The sequence below is a fragment of the Microcebus murinus genome, chromosome 9 (assembly GCF_040939455.1).
Source record: "Microcebus murinus isolate Inina chromosome 9, M.murinus_Inina_mat1.0, whole genome shotgun sequence".
NCBI lineage: Eukaryota > Metazoa > Chordata > Mammalia > Primates > Cheirogaleidae > Microcebus > Microcebus murinus.
In genome coordinates, this window is record NC_134112.1 from 2,931,196 (window position 1) to 2,939,963 (window position 8,768).

At 40.7% G+C, this 8,768-nt stretch overlaps 1 long non-coding RNA gene across 3 annotated transcripts in view; it reads right to left on the reverse strand.

Annotated features, from left to right (window-relative positions):
- LOC105877236 (uncharacterized) overlaps window positions 1–8,137 on the reverse strand; it is a 56,257-nt gene extending 48,120 nt beyond the window's left edge. Inside the window, exon 1 of one of the 3 annotated variants that reach the window (XR_012920937.1) lies at window positions 7,956–8,137. This is a non-coding gene — a long non-coding RNA (uncharacterized LOC105877236). The remainder of the gene's footprint in view (window positions 1–7,955) is intronic. The other 2 variants (XR_012920936.1, XR_001156840.3) reach the window with 2 other exon arrangements.
- Between the last annotated feature and the right edge of the window lie 631 nt (window positions 8,138–8,768).

The window sequence follows — 8,768 nt, forward strand, 5'->3', positions numbered from 1 at the left end:
CTTAAGAAATAGCCATTTTTAAGCTCTGAAATCAATGTAGGGCTGGTGCTTTGGTAGCTTAGACATGTAACTGAGCTGTTGGCTCTCCTTGGTGTTGGTAAACAACCAAATCAACATTTTCCCCACCTCTCACTGAGTTTCTCTGAATCCTGGCCCTGAAGCATTTGCTACTTCATAGTGGAAAGTCACAACCTTGTTCTTTGATTCACTTGCATTTTTGAGATTTCTCAGGGTGAGGGAGAGATGTGCCTGTAGCTGAAACTCGTGGGTTTCAGTGGCTCTCAGCCTTTCACATCGTCTTTGCAGGCCCTGCAAGTAGCAGCATGCGAAGGGGCCTGGCGCCTCGCCACAGATAAACCACTTTATTTACTCTGTAACCACCCCAACAGGTGCAAATTTCTAATCCTTGAAGTGAACCCCTCTGTTGAGACTGTTGATACACCATCTAGTCTTCAGAAACCATTCAAGTTTTGCCAGTTTTCCAAATAATATCCTTTTTCAGACAAAACCCACTGAGTCACATATTTTTCAAAATTATCTTCAAAATGTATTCTCCTACAGATTAGAATAGTTCCATGATATTTCTATGACTTTTATAACTGTATTATATTTATATTGTTGTCTAACAAATCATTACCAAATTATCTGCTTAAAACAATGCTCATTCATTATCGTACCATTTCTGTAGGTAAAAAAGCCTGGTGTGGACTAAGTGTTTTCTCCACCCCGGGCCTTGTGGGGCTTACATCACTATGTCTCCGGGCCCCTGCACTCACAGGGTGCTTGGCATCCTCTCCCCAACCTGTTCTTGGCAGAATTGAGTTCCTTCCTGCCAAGGATGAAGTCTCTGTTTTCATGCCTCCTGTCAGCCAGAAGTTGCTCGCCTACCTGGAAATCACCCTCAGCCCCAGCTGCCTGGCCCTCTGTTAACTGAGCAGTGTGTTTCTTCAAAGGCAGCATGAGAGTATCTTTTTACAGTATTTCACATAGTATTTCAGAACCACCCAGGATTAATTCCCTTTCATTAACTCAGATACAAATGATTCAAGACCTTAATGGCATCCGTAATATGCTTTTACCTTAGCCATACTTTCTTTGCTAAAAACAATCACAAGTCATATGTACATGATAAAAAGAATCTATTAATTTTACTAATTTCTATTTTAATGTGTGGTATAATCAAAAATGGATACCAGATTGTGACAAAGGACTTTCAGCATCTATGGGCATAATCATATGAATTTTCTCACTAGTCCAATTAATATAGTAAATTATATTAATTCATTTCCTTATATTGAACATTCATATCATAAATATCAGTTGAACATCTTGCACTATTTTCAAAATGAGATAATGAATCTCTTTGCTACTATTTTGTTTTTACTAATATTTATAAGAAAGATATGACCTTTCTTTAATATTTTTATGTTACTTACTTTATATCTTATTTTTACATTTCTTTGGCTCCAACCCATAGTCTGAGGATCAAATTACTAAGAAGCTTTAAATTAAAAATGATTCTAGTGCCCCCAAATTAAATTGACAACCTTTTATTAACTTTTTAACAAAACATATACATATAATATTACAATTTAACATAATGATAATTATTATATATTTACATATAAATATTAATATGGTAATTTTCAAAAGAATGTGAATAGATTTCAGACAATGCATACCAGAGTGCCTGAATTTGATATAAATTAATTTTCAAGTGGATAATTGAGAAATTTATTTGCCATATTTATGATATGATAAACATGATAGAATAATATGATATTTAAAGTCCAGATTATTTTTTAAATGTCAGACCATTTATCTACAAAATGAGATTATCCTTAATATGTAAGACATGGTACTGAAGGTCTTAAGAAATGTCACCACTAATCCTGTTATTTATTTTTCTTTTAGAACTCCCTAATGTCTCTTAACTGGGCATGGAGTCATGACATGTAAACTGCGGATCAATCAAATCTTTACTGATTGGTTTCCAAGAAGGGTCACCCCCAAGTGTGCCAGTTGCTCCTGAGATCACCATAAGAAGTGAGGGAAACAGCACAGTTGTGTGGCCCACAAGCAATCAGAATTCAGAGGCACAACACCAAAGTGCTGATCTTCTGTCTTCAGCTCTGCTCCCCTCCGATCAACAGCATCTGATAGGGTACGCCCAATCCACTGTGATGCAAGAATGCACTTCTCAACCTGACAGAATGTATCACACACACAGCAGCATAAAGCTCAGAATTAAAATATTGAAAATAGAACATATTGGTTTTAAAGAAGCATTTGTTTTGAAAATGTGTTTAGATAAGTTAACCAGTGAAGAAAATAGTCTAGAACTGACTTCTTCATATGTTATATATACTTGTGATCACCACGTGGTGCAAAAGTGGAATTACATTAATAAATATCAACTCTTAATAAGCGGTGTTGGACAGTTAACTGGCTATCCTATAGAAAAAAAAATGTCAGACCACAATGAATTCATTTCTCTTTTGATAGCTATACACCAGTGGTGAATGAGCAGAATAATGTTATATAAAATCACATATTTTAATGCCTATAGGAGTTTTAAGAAAGTCAAATTCTAGGAAGACTTTTTTCTGCTAATTAATCAATATCAACTTCCAGCTTGGTCTTTAGTGGGGAGCGATGGTCTCTGTTCTCTGTCCCTTATTTGGTTTGGTTTTCAGGGCTACACTTAACTCTCAGTTCCATACTTGAAAAAGACAAATAATGTGGATAATTTCAGTATAAGCTTTATAGTATTTAATCACATTTGAAACTGATAATTTAAAAAATCCAAAATTGAGAAGATACATCGGTTCAGCTTATTTAAGACAATGAGTTTAGGATCGAGCCCTGATACCTGCGAGCAAATCGGTTTAATGCTCCACCAGCATCTCTATGACTGGGGCGCAGCCATATTCCTGGAAACAAACAAAACCGTTTCAGAGTGAATTGAGAGATGTATAGAATAGTGTAGACATGAGCATATTGGATAGAAAGGGACATTAATGGGACATTGATCAAATGAATCACCAAGAAATTTATTTTATGAGAGATATTTAAAGGAATATAAAAATGACTGAAGAGAGACGTGACACCTGGTTTCAAATATCTGAATAACGCTCATGCATAAAAGGGTCTGAATTTATTCTGTCTCATTTCAAAGACCATAATTTGGACCATGTCTTGGGAGGTAAGTACAGGCCCTGCAAATTATCAAGTGTTTAATATATGCCAGTCTTGGTAAGTCTCTGCAAGTCTCATCCCAGCTGTGCCCCACAGGACACCTGTGAAGTGCATAATTATTGTCAATAAATTAATTTTCATTCCATGCTTTACTAATTACATCTATTTTTTTTTGGTGGTATTATTCATTCTCTTTAGTACTCTTTAAATTTTGTTCATAATCAGTGCCAATCAAAAGAGATAAAAATCAAAATGAGTTATGCTCTGGCTTACCATACTAGTAAATATTTTAAAGTGGTTTCAGTATATGTTTTTCTATGTCATGTATATGTCAGGTACATGAGTATGTGTGCACATGTATGAACAGAAAGTTATCACTGGTAATGACACATAAAATAAGAATTAAAGTAAAATGGAAATGAAAATGTAAATTAGTGTAAATTTTCTTCTAATCATTTTGATCACATAAATATAATGTCTTAAAATATCTAAAATGTAGAAAATATTTCATATACTAATGTATTCCTTATGCTACTATTATAATAAAAATGTTAAAAGCATGAAAATATCTAAAAATACGGGCATGGTTAAGTAAATTATAATACTCATTAAAACTACATATTTGAAATCGATGAAAATAATGATAACATGGGTTTATAGCAAAACGGAAAATGATTAGACAAAAATAAAATTTACAAATCAGGTTACAAAATTAAACATACACTACCCTAGTTATGTAAAATACAGAGCTTCAAATTATTGGAAGCAAACATCATGAAATGTTAACAATAACTGCGTAGATGGTATGATTATGTTGTTTTATTCCTTCTGCTGCATTTTTAGTGTTCAAAACTTTTTAAAGAAACACTTCATATAATTTGAAAACAAGTAAAACAAAGAGAAAAAATACCCTTGATAAATCCTGCCTGGAGACCTAGAAAGACCAGTGCCCCAAGTTTCTTCCTGTTTTGAACAGGAAGATTGATTATCCCCTTTATACATGTGTAAATTAAACCAAGACATGCATGTACCATACAAGTGAGAACAGAATAGACTGTGAAACAAACTTATTAAACAATTACAGTGTACTTTATAAAGTAGCATACTCTATAGTCTCTAAAACTATGACAGCATTCTACACGAGCTGATGCCACGAAGGTGGGTGTCCCTAGGTCACCGCTGGCCATGTACTCAGGTTCGGTCTGATTTGCACTGCAGATTTAGAAATGAGCTTTACTGGGGAAAGGGGAATCTTACTATGCCATGAATGACCAGCCAAAGAATAGAAAGCACAGGTGCCCCGTCTTCCCATAACTCCAGAGAGGCGGCGGGGGTGGGGCTGTTTGAAAATACCTAGGTCCTGTTGTGTCAGTATTCAACATCCTTCCTTACTAGGGACAACTTGTCACTACACTTTTCATAAGGCATTCATCAGTAAATGTCCCTCTCAATGGAAAAATGAGCAGACATCTTTGAGGACACACAGTCATCTAGGTTTGGGTGACAGTTATTTGTCAGAGCTGCACCCCAGCACCTGTGCACCATGGGCCCCTGGAACCACCTTGCCGTCTGTGGGCAAGAAAGCCCGCCGCCCTGGGAGGCTGGGTTCGGTGCGCTGCTGCGACAGACAAATAGGGCTCAGGCCCAGCTGGCATCTGGCCCAGGACTTGTGGAGCAGGCCGCCAGCTCACTTGACCTTAGCCGGGAGGGAAAGATCTTTGGTAGGTGTTACATGGTAGGAAAGCAAACAAATAGTGTGTGAGTGTGGGATTGCATGTATAACAAAATAATTATCTTGAACTGTCCAGCTACATAGGACGTGTAATTTGGTGGAGGGGGCAGGCACTGGTAGAGATTCAGGAAGACTGAAAAATACCGAAGAAGGAGGGAAGCAACACACAGCTTCTGCAATGCAAACGCACGTGCACAGCAAGGAGCTGGCTAGGCTGCCCGGATGCCTTCAGCAGCGCTTTGCATGTTAGGGACCGATATTATAGCAGCTACCTGCTACGGTTTTCCAACTGTCTGAAGACAGACACAGCATTTGCCTAAGACAGCTAGGCCAGCTCCTTGCAGTAAAGAAGAAACAAGGATAGAAAGGAGAAGAAAAGCTACCTAACCAGCAGCGGGACAAGAAGCGGACATAGGAGAGTGGGAGGCAGCAGCGGCTGTGAGCTGCCTGATCTCAAACGAGGAATGGATAGCAGTGTGGGCGGCAAAACCATCAGAGGTCACCTGCAAAATACCTGTGGGATAAGAAGTTAGAGCAGAGCTTTTGGTTTTTCTGTTTTTTAGCTTAGAGTTTTGGCATTAGGTTTTTGTTTGGTTTAGATGATTCATTGCTAAAGCAGCAACAATCACTGAGAGAAAGGAGAAAAGGAAAGATAAATGCGGATGCTTAGTCGTGTTTGCTGCCTGGAGACTGGTCTTGTCGAGGTCTTCCTCTGAGCATCGCGGAGGTCGTCATCAAGACTGTCTATGCTGTCTCAGAAGCAAGAAAGAACATTCATTGACCACATGGGCCAGAAGAACTTGGTCATTTCCTTTACAAGAAGGTCAAGAAAAATACAAACCCTTCTTCACCCCATACACAAGTGACATTTTAGGAGGGACATAGAGAGGAGTCATCAGGAGGAGAGACCAAGAATACTTCTGTTTGCCCTTTGATTTTCCATGAAGAGACCTGGTGTCGCCTGAATAAGATGATTAGATTACTAAAACACTCTGACCTAAACAAGCACACGAACCTAGAAGTGAGAGCTAAGGAAGAGGACACAGTTATCCACAGACAAAACAAAAATATATAAAACACATTTAAAGTTAAAGTTTTGATGCTATTGCTCAAAGAAAAAGAATTCTCTCTCTAGATACATAGATAGAAGCATATGAATTTAAATTTCTAGAAGAATACACACACACAATACCCCTTGGTATGGTGTCGGACACTGGGTTCTTAGAAAGCGGATGTGAATGCAGATGGGAGAAATTTAATTCTAATTTCACATTGTTATTGTTTTATTTTTTTCAGCAATTCCATGTATTATTTTTAACATTAAAACTGGCTCACAATTTAGAAGTTTTAGGTACACAATCTTAAAAGTGCATATGTGATTGTATTTAAACATTATTTTAATGAGTTTTTGATATAAATGATTAATAAGTAGCTATTGCTGTTTATTTTATTTAGTGCTTCCAATATCTGTTTCCACTGTACCAGGAAGGGCAATGACATGGCATCACCACGTGATGTTCCCTCTTTGGCTATTCACAGCGCAGCTCTCAGCGGTTCTAGGCTGTTCATTCACAGCTGAGCACAATTTTCAGAGCTTGCCCGCAGTGGCTTCCTCAGGCTGCTGCAAAAACATTGCCTCAAACTTCACGGCTTCAAACAGAAGCAATTTACTTTCTTACAGTTCTGAAGGCCAGAAGTCTGAGTGCAGTTGCACCAAGTGGAGGTCAAAGCGTCAGCAGGGCCAGCGTCCCTCTGAGTGCTCTAGGGGCCAATCCCTTCCTCCTGGCGTCTCTTCCGGCACTCTCTGTCTTGGGCCTGGATCACCCCTTCTCTGCCCGCGCAGAGCAGAGCCTTTCCCTCCTCTGTGGGGCCGGCCCTCCCGTCCCTGCGTGCCACAAGGCACTGGTGACTGGGTTTGAAGCTTCCCCAGACAACACAGGATGATCTCATCCCAAGACCTTTAACTTAATGCCACTTGCAAAGATCTTACTTCCTTATAAAGTGGCATGAATGGGTGGCAGGGATTAGTAACATTTCTGGGTGGCCATTAGTCAGCCCACTACCGTGGCTGACCACGTAACTAGAAGAAAGACAAGCCTGACAATAGAACTCAACACTCCAAAAAGGATTCAGTCACATAACTAACTGGTAACATACATGATTATAACCACAGCAAATTCCCCAAAGGTTATCTCTTTGGCAAAGAGGACTATAGAGAGTTTATATCTAATTATAATTTAAGAGCAATAATTTTTCTGTTATTAAACATTCTGGATGATTACTCTTGTTTTCAGTATTTGGAAAAGAAAATTTTAATATAAACTAAAATGTTACCTAGTACCGTCAACTATTAGCCTAAAATTTTATGGTATTTTCACATTATTGTATTAAATGGAAATACTTCTTTAATTTTATATAAATCCTGCCCAACTTATACAGCATGGGAAAAAAATGAAAATCTTATGCATTTAAACAAAAAATTCTGGACCCCAAAATAATTGAATGTTTCCTACCAAATTACATAATTTCCAACAAAAATTACTTAGTAGATATTGTTACTGAGAACTGTTTTGACTAATTATACTTTTAGGGAGTGTTTTTTGGTCAAAAGGAATATCACTGATTTTATTATTTCCAGAAAAAGAGTGAATATAAAATAAATAGTATACTTATCTATGCTTTTTGACCCATTTATCATAGGTCAGGGACTCGTCCTTACATTTTTACAAATCAATTTATCAACTATTAGTGGGCAACATTTAATCAACACGTCGGGAATAAATGCCAAGGCCTGACGTCACAGTGATTAGGACTGATGTGTGCTGGGATGTTTTGAGCTCCCAGGGTGAAACACATAATTGACAAATGACAGTTACCCGGCATTACCAAGATGGAGCTAAAATGTCATTTTTAGAGCCTGTGGCTCCGAGACGGCACCGCGGTCGCCGCGCGGGGTCTCCCGGGCGCCGGGGCGCGCAGTCCTGGACTTCTTTCCCCAGTTGACTCTAAATGAGAAGTAACTAACCTCACAAGTAAGAGCAATGTGCGGAAGAGAAAGTTTCCACCCGTAAAGCAACAGGAAAAACGAGGAAATCTCGCCGATCGATGTAGCAACCGCCACCCTAGACGGCCTCCGGACGCGCAGCCGCGCTCGAGCGGCCTCTTACCGGAAAGCTAGTCGCGTGGATTTCATTCCTTCTTTCCCCATAAGACGGTTCTTCCGTGAGGAACGTGAGGTGATTCGTTTACTTTCCATTCTCTGTCCTTTCCCGTGGCCAGCGCGCAGACACCGGCTCAACTCCCGCGGACGCCAGCGGGAACAGGGGAGCAGTCCTGTGCGGGAACCCAACTCTCGCCAGCTCCGCGCGGGCGCTGCTCCCGCGTCCCGGCCCGCTCCCGGCGTGTCCCGGGTCCCTGCTCCCGCGTCCCGGCCCGCTCCCGGCGTGTCCCGCGTGCCTGCTCCCGCGTCCCGGCCCACTCCTGGCGTGTCCCGCGTGCCTGCTCCCGCGTCCCGGCCCACTCCTGGCGTGTCCCGGGTCCCTGCTCCCGCTTCCCGGCCCGCTCCTGGCATGTCCCGCGTGCCTGCTCCCGCGTCCCAGCCCGCTCCTGGAGTGTCCCCGGTCCCTGCTCCCGCTTCCCGGCCCGCTCCTGGCGTGTCCTGCGTCCCGCACGGGGCGGGTCCGAGGACTTGGTCGCGGCAAAGGGAAGGCGCGCCATGCGCCTGTGGCCGGCACGGGCTGTGCCATTTACATTCAGTGCAAGTGAAGGATTCCACTTACAAATGGCAATCAGTTGATTTGGGGCAACTGCATTTATCCAAAATTTGGGTGAGTGTATC